Source organism: Tiliqua scincoides, chromosome 7 (assembly GCF_035046505.1).
Source record: "Tiliqua scincoides isolate rTilSci1 chromosome 7, rTilSci1.hap2, whole genome shotgun sequence".
Taxonomy (NCBI): Eukaryota; Metazoa; Chordata; class Lepidosauria; order Squamata; family Scincidae; genus Tiliqua; species Tiliqua scincoides.
The window spans coordinates 10,642,132-10,656,948 of NC_089827.1; the positions used below are offsets into that span (position 1 = coordinate 10,642,132).

General features: G+C 46.7%; 1 protein-coding gene across 1 annotated transcript in view; it reads left to right on the forward strand.

Moving 5' to 3' along the window:
* Nucleotides 1-934: 934 nt before the first annotated feature.
* The window catches only part of FAM3C (FAM3 metabolism regulating signaling molecule C), a 45,622-nt gene continuing 31,739 nt past the window's right edge, over nucleotides 935-14,817 (forward strand). The window contains exon 1 of the mRNA XM_066633966.1: nucleotides 935-1,044. The gene's annotated coding sequence lies outside the window, so the exon portion shown is untranslated. The remainder of the gene's footprint in view (nucleotides 1,045-14,817) is intronic.

Genomic DNA, 14,817 nt, shown 5'->3' on the forward strand with positions numbered 1-14,817 from the left:
AAATAGAGAGATTAATATTTGAGGGTCTTTTTCTGGTTATTATTACTTAGGAATGAATAAAATAATATTCAGGTTCATTACAAGGGAACATCCAGCCTCATCCTGGGCGTGTCTGCTAAGAAGCAAGTGTTCAATGAGATTCAATCCCAGGAAAGCATAGATAGGGTTGCAGCCCCAGTGTTTATCATATGTTACAGAGAAGCTAAAATGTTTCAGTTGGGGAAAGGGGTGTGTGTGGCTATTTCCCCTTCCACTCCCTCTGGAAACTGCCTTCTGCACATGCTCAGAAACACTCTCTCCATGCGCACTGTTTCACCCTCCAGCCCCACAGCTGGTGAGCTTTGCCACCTACTGAGTGGCAATCAAGCAAATGCGCATGGCCTCTCCTAAGCACATGCTCAAAACACTCTGCACGTGCTCAGAAACACTCTCTCCGTGCGTGCTGTTTCACCCCCAATCCTTCAGCTGGTGAGCTCTGCCAGTGCCTGAGTGCCAACCCAGAAAATTACGCACAGCCTCCCCTAAGCACGTGCATGTGCTTAGCGAGCACTCTGCACATGCTCTGAAGCACTCTCTCCATGCTCACTGTGCCACCCTCCAGCCCCACAGCTGGTGCACTTTGCCAGTGCCTGAGTGCAAATGCACGCGGCCTCTCCTAAGCACGCACTCAGAAGCACTCTGCACATGCTCAGGAGCACTCTCTCCGCGCTCACTGTGCCACCCTCCAGCCCCACAGCTGCCGCGCCTTGCCAGGGCCTGAGTGGCAAGCCCGCCAATGACGCGTGGCCTCTCCTGAGCGGTGCCGCGCGCGCGCGCGGGGGGGGGCGCCTCGCTTGCTTCACGGCCCCCGCCCCGGCCGCCCGCACGCACGCCCGGTCCTCCAGCGCTAGAGGGCGGGCGCAGCCTCCCCGCCGCCTGGGCTCCAGCTGCAGCCACAGCCGGCGAGGGTCAAGCAGGCGGTGGGTCGTTTCCTGCTCGCCAAGGCGCAGGCGTTGGAGAGGAGGCGGCGGACTGCGGGGCGCTCTCGGGCCGCCCGGACTGCAGGTAATGGGCTCTCCCCCTCACCTGGCGCTCCCAGGCGGGCACCTGGAGAGCGCGCGCAGCGCTGTCCTTGCGCGCGCTCTCCATCCATCCCGCCAGCCCGCCCTCTCCATCCATCCCAGGCGCTGCTGCGCACTCGCCCCCAGCACCAGCGCAGGCGGCTCTAGTCAGAACTAAGCCCCACTGCGCCAATCGGGCTTACTCGCAGGAAAGTGCCTGCCCGTAGCAGGGCAGCTGGACTCCCCCGCTTCCCTCTTGCGAGTTTCCGCCCTGCCTGCCCTCCACTCGCTTTCTCTTCCTCCTTCAGGCGCCTTCTGGGCTTCCAGGCCCTGCGCGGGGCCGCCCAGTGGCGTAGCCAGAGAGGGGGCAGAGCGCTAAGTTTGGCAGGGTGAGGCTCCCACACACACTATGGGTCTCCTTTCCTCTGTGCTGAGGGACCCCTCGCATGCCCCCCCCCCCCGCCTGGAATGACTCAGAAGGAGAGGGGCCCCTTGTACGCTGTGGTGAGGCTGCCCCACACACTGTGGGGCCCTGCCACTCTGTGCTGAGGGACCTTGCACACCTCCATTGTGCTTCCCCCACCTGGAATGGCTCCAAAGAGGAGGGGCCCCTTGCATGCCACGGCGAGCTCTCCCTCACACTGTGGGTCTCCTCTACTCTGGGCGTAGGGGCCCCTTGCATGCCACGGTGAGGCTCCCCCACACACTGTGGGGCCTTGTCACTCTGTGCTGAGAGGTCCTTGCATGCTGTGGTGAAGCTCCCCCTGCCTGGAACAGCTCCAAAGGAGAGGGACCCCTTGCAAGCTGCAGTGGGGCCCCTCCCCTCTGTTCTGAGGGGTCCCTTGCACGCCTCCATTTTGCTCCCCCTGCTGAAGGGAAGTCTTGCACGCTGTGGTGAGACTTCCCCTGCCTGGAATGGCTTCAAAGTGGAGGAATCCCTTGCATGCTGTGGTGAGGCTCTCCCGCATACTGTGGGGCCCTTCCCCTCTGTATTGTGAGGCTCTTGCACACCTCCGTTTTGCTTCCCCTGTCTGAAATGGCTTCAAAGAGGGAGGGGTCCCTTAAGCACTGCAGTGAGTCTCCCTGCAAAACTTAGTGCTTTGCACCCCCTCTGGCTACACCACTGCTTCTGCCTTTGGCTCCTGATGGTGATTTCCTTCTCTGGGCCGAAGCTACCCAAAACTGACTGAAGAAAGCTGTGTGTTGTTTTAAAGTAAACGCATAGCAATAGCTATTTGCATTTACAATAGCATCACAAGCCACGTGTATATGAGGAACTGCATTAGGTCAGTAGGTACTGGATATTCAGTCCCTTTTTTGAATGGTGTCACCTTCTTTTCAAAAGACGAAACTCAGACTTTGCTTCTGGATGGTCAGGTTGCTGTAGTGGCGCGGAGAGGAGTTGTTGTTCAGCCTTGATTGATGCACCAGCTGTGGCTCTTCCTGGAAAAAATAATCTGATCTGGTTACAGTTACAAAGATCTGCTACATTCAGGTTGGACTCTGGCAATGCACTATGCTTTTGAAAATGTTTGGAAATTGCAGTAAATAGAAAACGGTGGTGTTGCTGCCATGATTCTTTCAAGGGCTAGTAATCTGGACCATTTCATTTCCAGGATTGTGGGATCTGTGCTGCCTCCCAGCAGAACTCAGTGTTAGAACAGGGGTGTCCAAAGTTTTTGGCAGGAGGGCAACATCGTCCCTCTGACATGGTGTTGGGGGCTGGGGAAAAAAAAGAATTAATTTACATTTAAAATTTGAATAAATTTACATAAGTTACATAAATGAGGGCCGCATTGAGAGGTCTCGAGGGTCACAAGTGGCCCCAGGGCCGGGGTTTGAGCACCCCTGTGTTAGAACATAAGAAGTACCATGCTGGATCAGGCCAAAGGCCCATCTAGTCTGGCTTCCCGTGTCTCACAGTGGTCCACCAGATGCCTCAAGGAACTCACAGGACACCACAAGACCTGCATCTTATTGCCTCTCCCTTGTGTCTGTTATTTTAATGCAGCCTACTTCTTGAACCAGGAGGTATACCCATCATGGCTTGTAAGCTGTGATGGACTTTTTCCCCCAGTAATCTGTCCAATCCCCTTTTAAAGACATCTAGGCCAGACACCATCAGCGCATCCTGTGGCAGAGTGTTCCACAGATTAACTGCATGCTGGGTCTAGAGTGTAAATAGTTTGGGTCCAGGATATCTCAAGGATTGCTTGCTCAATCATATATTATTTTTTGCCTGCCCTTTGAGATCATTGAGGAACGCTCTCCTCTGTGCTCTACCACTGTCGGAAACTAAGGGCCCAATCCTATCCAGTTTTCCAGTGCTGGTGTAGTTGTGCCAGTGGGGTGCGCACTGTATCCTGTGGTGGAGAGGCAGTTGCTAGGACCTTCTCAAGGTATGGTAATGTATTCCCTTACCATGAGGTTGCATTGTGGCTATACTGGAGTTGGAAAGTTGGATAGGAGGATTGGGCCCTGTGTATGTTGCAGGCTTTCTCAGTTGTAGCACTCAGACTTCCTGCTCTGAAAGGCCTGTTGAGTGTCTTTCTTTTCAGCTTTTTGAAAAACAGCACAGAGCATCTTGTTAGGCAAACTTTCAGTTCTGGAAGATCATATCCTTTGTATATTGTTTTGAATGTTGGTAGTTGCTGGAACAGCTCTTAGGGTGAATCGCTGAAACTTCTTATGCTGTGACTCAGCTTTGGCATGAGTGATGTGATGTCCCTTAAAAAAAAGTCCAAAAGCCACAGCATGATATTGACTTTATAAGCATCCCCACACATCCTATTGGCAGTGTTGCCATACTGTGACTTCTGTATTTTTTCCCCCCAGATAGAGCTACATGGCTACCTTGATTTCTGTTTACTAAGAAAGAAAGAACACCTCTGACTGTGTACAGGGTGTGATCCCTCCACCATTGTGTAGCCACAACCAGTCCTGAAATGAGTGGTCAGGACTTTCAGCAAGTTTCGACAATGGCACTTTTAAGAAAATTAAATACTTCTTCACTCTCATTAAATCCTCTTGTCCTCACAGTCAAACAGGTTGTTGAGGGGTAACAAGATTTTTTTTTCCATTACCATTTCAGTACTTGCATCTGAGTTTCAGTGGAAAGATGCTAATTCACACCTGTGATTTTTAGCACAGAACCGGCTAGTTGTGTCTATTTGTAGATTAACCTGCCCGGAAGATGAAATTTCTTGCAGCAAAATCATTCTTGTGCTTCCTTAAAGAAAGATGTATGTATTGTGACATACAGTTATATTGCAATAAATGTATTGTTCTTTAAGTCAGTTTGATTGCTTAATGTAGGGCAGTGGCGTCGCTAGGGAGGTGCGGGGGGCCCCGCACGGGGGTGACGCGCACTGGGGGGTGACACGCTAAAATTGCGGTGGTTAGGAGTAACCCCATCATATTAGATACCGTTGGATGCAGAATTTCGAGCAGAATGCAATGCAAAAAACCTGAGTGAAATATCCCCTTTCTATCAAACGTTATGGCCAAAAAACTGGAGAACAAAAAATGCATGGATCCCTATGGAAAGTGAGCCGTATCACACGTTTACTCGCGAGTAGGTGAACGTGCCTTAGTCCGTCGGAAAGGGCAGGCTGAGAGGAATCCAAGGACACCAGAATGGTCCTGATCCAATGAATGCATCCCCCAAAAACACCTGAGAAGGAAGTCCTTCCCTCCAAGCAGATGAATGTATTGAGCCCTACGGAAAGCAAAACTAAGCCTCAGGGTTAAGTTTACTCACGAGTAAGCAAACATGTGTTGGCTGGTGTGGAAGATCAGGTGAAGGAGAGTGCAAGGCTACCAGGATGGTCCTGATCCTTTGCACCTGGAGCTAAACAAGTGCTCCAGAATGCAGCCTCCTGCCCCCCCCCCCCAAGGATCAAAAGAGGCTTCAGCTGATAAGGTGAACTTTTTTGAGACTTGCAAAGCCAGGTGGATCCTGACAGTGATCTAGTTTAAACAGAAGTTCTTAAATTGAACTGGGCACTGGGTAGGGCCGAAAACCTTACTGGTTTTGGAGGGGGGTGTTATTGTAGGCAGGCTACAGAGGAGATTCACTTGGTGGAACAGGGCTGGCTTCTGCTTATTTATTTGTTTTACTTTAATTATTTATACTTATTTATTTTAATTTGCCCGATGATGTCACTATCACCATGACATCATTTCTGGTGGGTCTTGGACAGATTGTCATTCTAAAAAGTGGGTCCCATTGCTAAAAGTTTGAGAACTGCTGCAATAAGGTGTTAGTAAACTGACACCCGGGAGTGCGTGTGTGACACCACTAGTGACCAAAATCACTAAAATCATATTTTGGAGGAATAACACCATCATGTTATATACCAATCAATGTGTAATTTCATGCAGAATGTGTTCTGTCTTTGTTCTATCAAATTGCACAGCCCCAAAACCAGTGGGGGTGGAGTGATGGTACATCACCACGCCCACCACCTGGGGTGTTGCCCTGCCTACTGCATGGGGGGTGACGCGCTGGCATTCTGCACCGGGTGACGCGAACCCTAGTGATGCCACTTATGTAGGGTAGAAAAGTGTGATCTCTCTCTCTCTCTCTCTCTCTCTCTCTCTCACACACACACACGCACACACGCACACACGCACACGCATGTATATATAAGCAGACAGAGATGGGTCCCACTTCCAGGGCCCAATCTGCTGCCTGAGATGACTGCTTCAGTTGGCCTCATGGATGGGCCGGCCCTGGTCCAAGTGGCAAAAGTGTAGTGTTTACATTTTCTGTTAGTGATGTGGGGAGTTCTGCGTCATGTTGTTCTGTGCATGGAACCAGGGGCTGGTATTTTGCATTAACAGAAGACCAGTATATGTCCTTGTATATATGATAGTCCTTGTATATACTTCTGCTCCCTTCCCTAGAATTTCCTTTCCCCCTTCTGTTCCTGGGCTGTGTTTCTCTCTCTCTTCGTCCCAGATTCTATAATAATAGAACTACTTTAATATTATACCTTTTGAGCACATATTTTCTTGATGTTACCCTTTCAACAACCTTGTAAGGTGAACGAGTGATCATTGCTAGGTTGTCACTGGAGAGCTGAGGCTGAGAGGGAAGGGTTTGCCTGTTGATCAAACAGAAATGTAAGTTTGTAGTCCCTTCTGGACCATCTAGTCCTGGCACACTTAAACCTTCACGGTTCTGTAGCTGGAGTACATTGCTCTGACCAACCAAGCTCTCCCTTCTCTCTCCCTTGGCACAGTCTGTCAGTGTATCCATATTTTTCAAGGTTGACACCACCTCAGCTTTAACTCTGGGAAGTTCTGTTTATGAACAAAGTTACCTCTGAATCTTGTTTCTTCATTCAGTTCCCTTTCCCTTTTCCTTAGCTGAAGGTTACACAAAGATACAGAAGGCAGCAAGTATGTTATGTCAAGTTTGATGCTATCCTGCCTGTGCAATGTATCTGCAAGCAATTCTGTGTACATCCAAGGATATGTTCCTTGTTAAAATGCAATACTCCTGTATGTTCCAAGACAATTTTTCAACTTGGTGTTGGAGTTATATCCATACCGTATTCTGTAGCAACTTGAGTGCATGGTGGTCAGTTACAATGGGAAACTCCTGCCCCCATGCATATGCTCTCAATTTGTCCACAGCCCAGACCTTTTAGGGCTCTTTCAGCCATCTGCTCTGGCTCTTGCAGGCTGGGATTTAAAGGGGCAGGATGGGTGGCTGCTGCTCTGGCTCTTGCAGGCTGGGATTTAAAGGGGCAGGACAGGTGGCTGCTGCTCTGGCTCTTGCAGGCTGGGATTTAAAGGGGCAGGACAGGTGGCTGCTGCTGCTTTCCCCTTGGGCGGAGGGGAGATTGTTTTGTGCTGCGGGGGAGGGAAAGGGGGGCTTGGCCGCTCCTTCCTGGGAAGATGGTGTGCTGGGGCTTCCTCTGCTCCCGTAATGCACTTTGTGTCGTGTATATGGTGAGTGTGGCTGACAGCAGCCAGGCTCCCCTCCTGGCTTCCTGCCACCCTGAGTGTGGCTGGCAAGGGGTGGGGGCGCCAGGCGGGTGGGCTTCCAGTGGGGGGCGCAGAGGCAGGAGGGGGAGCCCAGGCAGGGCTGCCTGGGTGGGGGGAGGCAGGGGCAGCTCCCAGGAGAGGGCAGAAGGCGCCTGCAGTCCCCTTGTGGGCATCTCCTGTGCACACAGCTGTGGGGTGGGGCTTGGCACAGTGAGGCAATGGGGATGACCTCACTTTTGTCTTGTAGGGCAATAGGTGAGGCAGAGCAGTGGGAGAGGGGGGGAATGTTGACTTTGCAAGGGAGGGTGGGTGGGGAAGAGGGAAGCTGTGGAAGGGCTGCCTGTGTAACTCCATCTTTACCTTGCTTTTCTGGGGTGCCATGGAGAGCAGGAGGGCAGCGATGGGGCTGTGGGAGCCTTAGAAAGGGGTGCTCTTTCAGGAGCAAGAAAGATGGGGGTTGACCCGGGGAAAATGAAGAGTGCTAAATTCAAGGGTGCCGCCTTAGCATGCACCATCCCAGTGTGTGCCCAGGGTGACCAGAGGTCCTCTTTTTCCAGGACATGTCCTATTTTTTAGCCCCATGTCCTGGAAAAGAACTTAAATGTCCTGCTTTTCCCTGTGAGCAGGCAACGCATCCCCTCTTGTAATTAATAAATTATATGTAATACACTTTTAAATTCAATAATAAGTAATTTTAAATTAGGCACATGAGATCAATAATACAATATATAATATATAATCTATATATTGATCAATATATAATCAATATAGATGAGTGTTTTTAGCTTTTATTTTGTGGTCCTACATTTTTCTTCAATATTCTACATTTTGGGGTGACTTGTCCTCTTTAATTGTTATGACATCTGGTCACCCTGTGTGTGCCTCAGAGTGCCATCTCCGGGCCCAATCCTATCCAGTTTTCCAGTGTCGGTGCAGCCATTCTAATGGGGCATGCACTGCATCTTGTAGTGGGGAGTCAGTCACAGAGGCCTCCTCAAGATATGGGAACATTTGTTTCCTTAAGTCTGGGCTGCATCAGTGCTGGAAAGTTAGATAGGATTGGGCCCTCAGTCAAGATATATCTATCTTGACAATAAGTATATTGTCTGGTTAGCATAGGAAGGGGAGCTTGCAGCAGATCATAAAGGTAAAAAAAAAACTATATATGCAGTGTTATCTTCATTTTAGATGTCAAAAGGGTTTTGTGGCTCCCAGGGTTTTCTTTTCTCCGGAAAACGGGTCCAAACGGCTCTTTGGATATTTAAGGTTGCCGACCCCTGGCCCAGACAGTTAGTAAGCACTCTTCTTTAACTGAGGACAAGTTCCTTTCCTTGGATAGCAACTTCCTGCTAAGGAGTGCAACAGGATGTGGTCCTATGGGTAGTGCTTCTCCCAACTTGTCATAGGAAGCATCTGTGACCACATAAAAATACTTCCCATAGACAGGTGCTTTTAAAATTGGTGCTAAAATTAAAATGCTTTTCAGCGGATCCATTTGTGTTTGACAGTCCTGGTTCCATGCAGCATTTTCTGGGTTCTCTTTTCAACATTGTTAGAGAGGACAACTATAGGACTAATATGTGGCACAACCTCCTGTCACAGCTGGCTAATCCAGCATTTCTCAAACTGCAGGTCAGGACCCACTTAGTGGGTCATGTCCTTATATCTGATGGGTCCTGCAGAACCTCCAGTGAGAAAATGGGTTATGGAAAGGTAGATAACTCATTGCCTCAAGCCCTGAGGCTATTCCCAAATTAGAAAGCTGCTAAGTACCCTGCAAAGAGCTGAGCTCCTGCAGCTTACAAGCTTGTGTAAATATAGGGAGACATTTATATGTAAATAAATGTTTTGAGTGTCTTTTTCTGCTGTGTTTGTTTCTTTCAATGACAGGTAGTGAGGGCAGGTGGATCATGTTACTGAGCCCCTCCAGTCTTGAGGCTATTCATTAGGGCTGCCTCATTACAAGAAATGGATCAAGTTTTTTTTTTAAATGAATGAATGAATAAATAAAATATTGCTTGCGAGTAAATAAAAATATTATTTCTTTCTAGATATCATAAAGCTAGCTGAGTTCCTATAGTGTCATTTTAGAAAGTGGGTCCCAGTGCTAAAATGTTTGAGAACCCCTAGGCTAATCCAAGAAAGATCTTACTTGTACCTTTGTAGTGGGAACTTCCTGATGTGTATGGTGTCCTACTGTGGATCGCAGTGGTAATATTCCCAAGGCCTGTTTGATGACCTTGGTAAGTTACTTCAGTCTGCCTGATGATAGATAAGGGCACCAAGGATGCTGTTCTTTTTGTGGAAGTTTAGAAAGTGGATAGAGCTGTAGTCGTCAGCTGCATAAGTAGAGGTGTGTGTTTTTGTTGAATTTGTAAGTGATGCAACTGGATAATTTGTTGTTTTTAGCATTGAATATTGCAGTGTGATGATAGTAAACCTGATATTGATGCTTAAGAATTTGCACCTGTGAATAAAAACACAAAATACCACATTTTGCATTTTAATTCAACACATTTTCAAAAACAATAACACCATTTTCAAACACCTTTATGCATAAGGAGTCTTTCATTGCTGGTTCTATTTCACTGATTTTAATTGACGAAATGCAAACGTTATTTTTTGCCAGAACGGGTACTTATTTTGAACAAAATGTGCAGTACTCCTATATTTATTTACTCTGCCTATAGCCTTTTAATGTCAGCTGCAGCTACTCAATGTTGTTTTGTTACCAAGCTCTGCCCAGGAACACATGCAGTGGGTAGACTCTGAGAATTGTGCTTTTGTGCTGACTGAGTAAAATTAAGGCATTTTGCATGTAGCTTTCAAATTCCACACAGCAGCATTTCCAGACAGACTTCTTTTAAGGCAGGTTGAATGTCTGCAGTAAATGGAAACAACTGATTAAAGTTCAGTCCTGTGACTAAACAGGAGATAAGAGCTCCTTCTGAAGGCAAAGATCACACTCTTTTCTTGATCAGGTAAGAAGGGGATAGCAAACAACATGAAACTAAGTTGGAGAGGTTGCTACTGGGAAAGTACTTCCTCGGTAATCTTTCAGGGTTCCTTTGATGTACTAAACATGTCCAGTATTAAGAATAATTAAAGAGGAACAGGCTGCAAATCAGGTGCACTTAGTTATGAGTAAAATGAAATTTACTTCTGAGTAAAGGTGCTTAGGATCAGGTTATAAAAGGATTTCTTAGCTGAAGTTTCTGGGGGAAGTTGTTTCCCAAGGTGTTGATGGTTGCTCAAGTCAGATTGTGAAGTCTGATGCAAGATAGAAAAATTTTTCTCATCGAGCCTTGAGCAAACCCCTTCCTTTCTCTGCCTGGGACTTTGCCACATTAAAGAACACTGAAATGTTGTGTTGCCCAGATTGCTAGCCGATTGGGAGAAAGAGAGTTTTCTTTTCTGCCCTGCATGTCCTGCCATTCTTTACTGCTAAAGTCCCCAGGTTCTGTGAGAAGCTGTGTCCAGTGGGAATTTAGGGCCTGGTAGGAATTTTTTTCTGTAATCCAAACTGGCTGTGGATGGCAGTTTTGTTTTGTTTTTGTTTTTGCCTACCCCAGACTGGCAAGGGAGGCAAGGTATATTCAATAGGTTTCATGCATTAAAAATTGATCACTGTGCTTAATAAAGTAGCACAAGTTAAACCCAATTGCAATCTGCAATCCAGATTTCTCTCTTTGTTTTGGGCATCAGCAGTGGATTAAGATGACTGATCAGCAACAAAATGCTGCAGTGTGTCTCTGGTCCCTAGCAGAGCTCACTTCTAGCAGCAGGGAGGGAGGGGAAGGAGGGAACTTTTTTTTCTTCCCTTCTCCCTTAAGAACGTGCTGTGATATGCAGTGCTTAAAGGATCGTTCTGAGCAGTGGGAATGGGGAAAATGCCCTTCCTTGTCTATTTCTTCCTCCTAAGATTGCCATATATTATATTGGGAGAGGAGATTTTTAACCTTGCAGCATGCATCCCCCCCCCATTGTCACTATCTCTCAGTGTAGCCTTCCTCACAGGGTTGTTGTGAGGACCGCAGGATGGAAGGAACTGTGTACACCAACCCCGAATTCCTTGGAGGAAGTGCAGAATAAAAATGTGAAAAATAAATAAACTTTAATCCTTCTTGCCAGGTTGAACCAATGGACATCTTCAGCGTTCCATTTCTCTACTGCTCTCAACCATTGACTCAACACCATCTACCCAGTTTCTGGTTCCTTTTTCCCCCTCTCCCAAGGCAGACATAGGAGCTGCCCACAGAAACCAGTAGAGAAATCCATAATTTTGTCATAGCTGTTCTTGGGCAGCAGCAGCTTTTTCTTCCCTTGTTCTCAACGAACAGTAGTTCCCCTCTCCAGCTACTAAGGTTGTTGCAGTGACCCTTGGGGGAGCAACCAAGCCCCCAGGCTAGGTTGCTGGGTAAGTGCAGGAAAGAATCAAGGAGCCAAGGAAGAGATGAGAGACATACTTTTAGATTCAAAGCAGAGAGTGAGAAAAGCTGATTCTACTAGCCTCCTCCTGCGTTTTTATTGTACTTGCAACATTAACAGCTACATTCAGTTCTCAGATAAAGCCACATTAGAATATCATACAGGGGTGAGAACAATGGGTACTTCTTCACAGAGTGCTGTATCAGCTATTGTCACACTTCAGCCTGGGAACTAGGCTGTTGGCATAACAAGGGAGGGCGTTGCCATATCACCAAGGCTTTCTGTGTGCTTCTGCTTAAGCACTTAAACACCACAATTCCCCTTTTTTATTTATTTAAATTTGAGATACCATTTGGCATTGTGGGGTCATTTGACACCATGCAAAATGGACATTGGGATTTCACCATGAATTACATTTACATTATAAGACATTGGGCTTCAAACCAAATATGGACAAGGCGTTGTTGTAAAGGGCATTCTTGAAATGTTCCCATCTGTTGGATGCGTTTGCATGGACCGGGCCTGGAAGAGATTCCTCAAGCGCTCCTGCAAATTCCTCCACTTTTCTCTGATCCCGGGTCTTGCTCGTATCAATGCAGGACAATGCAGGACAACACAGTCCTGGAACGTGCTGGAATCCCTAGCATGTATGCACTACTGAAACAGAGACGCCTGCGTTGGCTCGGTCATGTTGTGAGAATGGATGATGGCCGGATCCCAAAGGATCTCCTCTATGGAGAACTCGTGCAAGGAAAGCGCCCTACAGGTAGACCACAGCTGCGATACAAGGACATCTGCAAGAGGGATCTGAAGGCCTTAGGAGTGGACCTCAACAGGTGGGAAACCCTGGCCTCTGAGCGGCCTGCTTGGAGGCAGGCTGTGCAGCATGGCCTTTCCCAGTTTGAAGAGACACTTGGCCAACAGTCTGAGGCTAAGAGGCAAAGAAGGAAGGCCCATAGCCAGGGAGACAGGCCAGGGACAGACTGCACTTGCTCCCAGTGTGGAAGGGATTGTCACTCCCGAATCGGCCTTTTCAGCCACACTAGACGCTGTTCCAGAACCACCTTTCAGAGCGCGATACCATAGTCTTTCGAGACTGAAGGTTGCCAACTATAAGACATTGCATCATGAGCTATGCAAACATTGGGAAAGTTTAAAAACTTGGTTACATACTATGCACTCCCTTAAGGGGGGGTGCTAAATGACTATCTTTTAACACAATTATAAAAAGCAAAAACAAACATAAGAACAACAACACTGAACTTTTTATTAGGGGTTCTTGGTTCACTGGATGTCTTCAGGAAACTTTAGTGCCACGCATCTTCACGCACTGTGCTGACACTTAAAACATTTCTGTGAAAATAAACAGAATAGCAGAATCTTGCTGCTAAGTTATTAATGAAGCTTGCCCTTTTACTCTGGGTCCGGCAATTATCTGTAAAAGCACATGGGGGGTAAAAGCACATGATATTTGCATTTAGTGTTTTACTTAATAAGACAGGGAGGCTTGAGCCTTGTAAAGTGTTGCTTAAATATGATCTCATATCCCTCGTTTTTTTAATTATTTAAATAGAAAAATTGTAAGATGCACTGTGTATGTGTGTTGCAAGGTCTAAGATGTTATAGGAGATATGCTTAGGTTTGAAAACAAACTGAGCAGGCAGAAGTGGTGATCATTCTTAGGCCTTTAGTTGTTTAAACATCTCAAGGGATTATTTCTAAGCATTGAGAATGAATGTGAAAGTTAGAATTTAGCAAAAGGTTGTAACACAGCGTTTCAAGGGAACATTTTTAAGCATTGAGAGAGTGTTAGAGTTAGAAGTGAGAGTGAGTGAAGTCACATCAACGTCTTAAGGGATTTATGTCTAAGCATTGAGTATGTGTGTGAGATTCAGAAGTGAGAAGAAGAGAAAAGTTTGTATGTGTGTTATTACAATGTGGGGTTCTCTCCTTGAAACACATACATTTTTTACTGGAAACAATTCTGTTGTTCCATCTTACACATACAATTCACATACTCTCTGCAGTCAGCAAATGGCATTGCACTTTTAATCACAATGACTTCATTTCTCATAACCATTGTATGACTTACTCTGGCCTTTGAAATGCAACATAACTGTTGCTAAACTGCTATCTTTTGCACTCTCTGTGAGAATCTGAACTTTGAACTGGAAATAACTTTGTGTAAACCTTTCTGATATAGTTAAACTACTATAACTAATTTAAAATATTACTATCTGCTAGTCACTTGTCCTTTAAGGGCCTGATGAAAGCCTTGGGATCAGAAAAGGTTTCTGATGGAACAGGATAGAATCAGTCAAAGCTATGGGAACAGGGAGACTTTTTAAAAGCCTGAATAGCTTTGTTATTACCTTTACATAAACATCTTACTAAAAAGAGGAGTAGCTCTGACTAATGACAGAATAAGGTTTAGTTTGACTTTAAAGCTGTGATAACTGCTGCTGGTGGACAAAATGGCTGATGGTTGCCGTTCTGAAAGGTGTGTGGAATGAGAGACACTGAAAAGTTAGGGAACTACTACAAACTAAACTGAAAGGGAGGGGTGAGTTTAGCTTGTTGGTAGCAGTTTGAGGATCAGAACTGGAGCCAAGGTGTTTAAAGCTCTCTTGTACAATTTGCTCTTGTTACAAAGTGTGGTTTTTTTTCTGACCTTCCCTTTGATATGTAACTACCCCCCTGGTTGGAAACCCATCAGTGAACACTGTGATTGCTTTAGGGATGGGAGTTGGGCGTCTGACTGCTGTAAGGCTGCTGCAAGGAGACTAGCTTTGTGACTGTGAGTGCCTATATTCTGGCAAGTTCTAATCATGTCTGCCAGAGTTAAGTTCCGGACTGCTGATAAGGGTTGAAGTGCCTTTCTGCAGTCCTCATTGGCATTGTCTATAGCAAGTTTCATTAACAGCTCTTCTGCTGCTTCATTATTGTCCACTTGCTTGCCAATGGCTTCCTGGAGGCGGTTCACAAAATCCACGTAGGATTCTGCCGCCCCCTGCCTAATTGTTGCAAAATACTTTCCAGGCATCCCTGTTACAGGGACTTTTTGTAAAGCCCGCAGTGCACAATTGGCTGTTTCACTTAAATACTGGTCCCCTAGTTGTACCTGCATGTCTGTAGTGCTGAATTGGCCTTCTCCTGCTAGCTGTTCCCAAATTAAGTTGTTTTGTGGATTTTGTGCGTGCAGGCGTGCAGCGTGGATTTCACAACTTTGACGAAACTCATTAAGCCACACTGCATTTTGTGCAGGAGTTAAAACCATGCGCATGAGAGATTTCCAGTCATAAGGAACTAGACGGTATGCATTGGCAATTCCTTCTAGCAACCCTCTGGAATA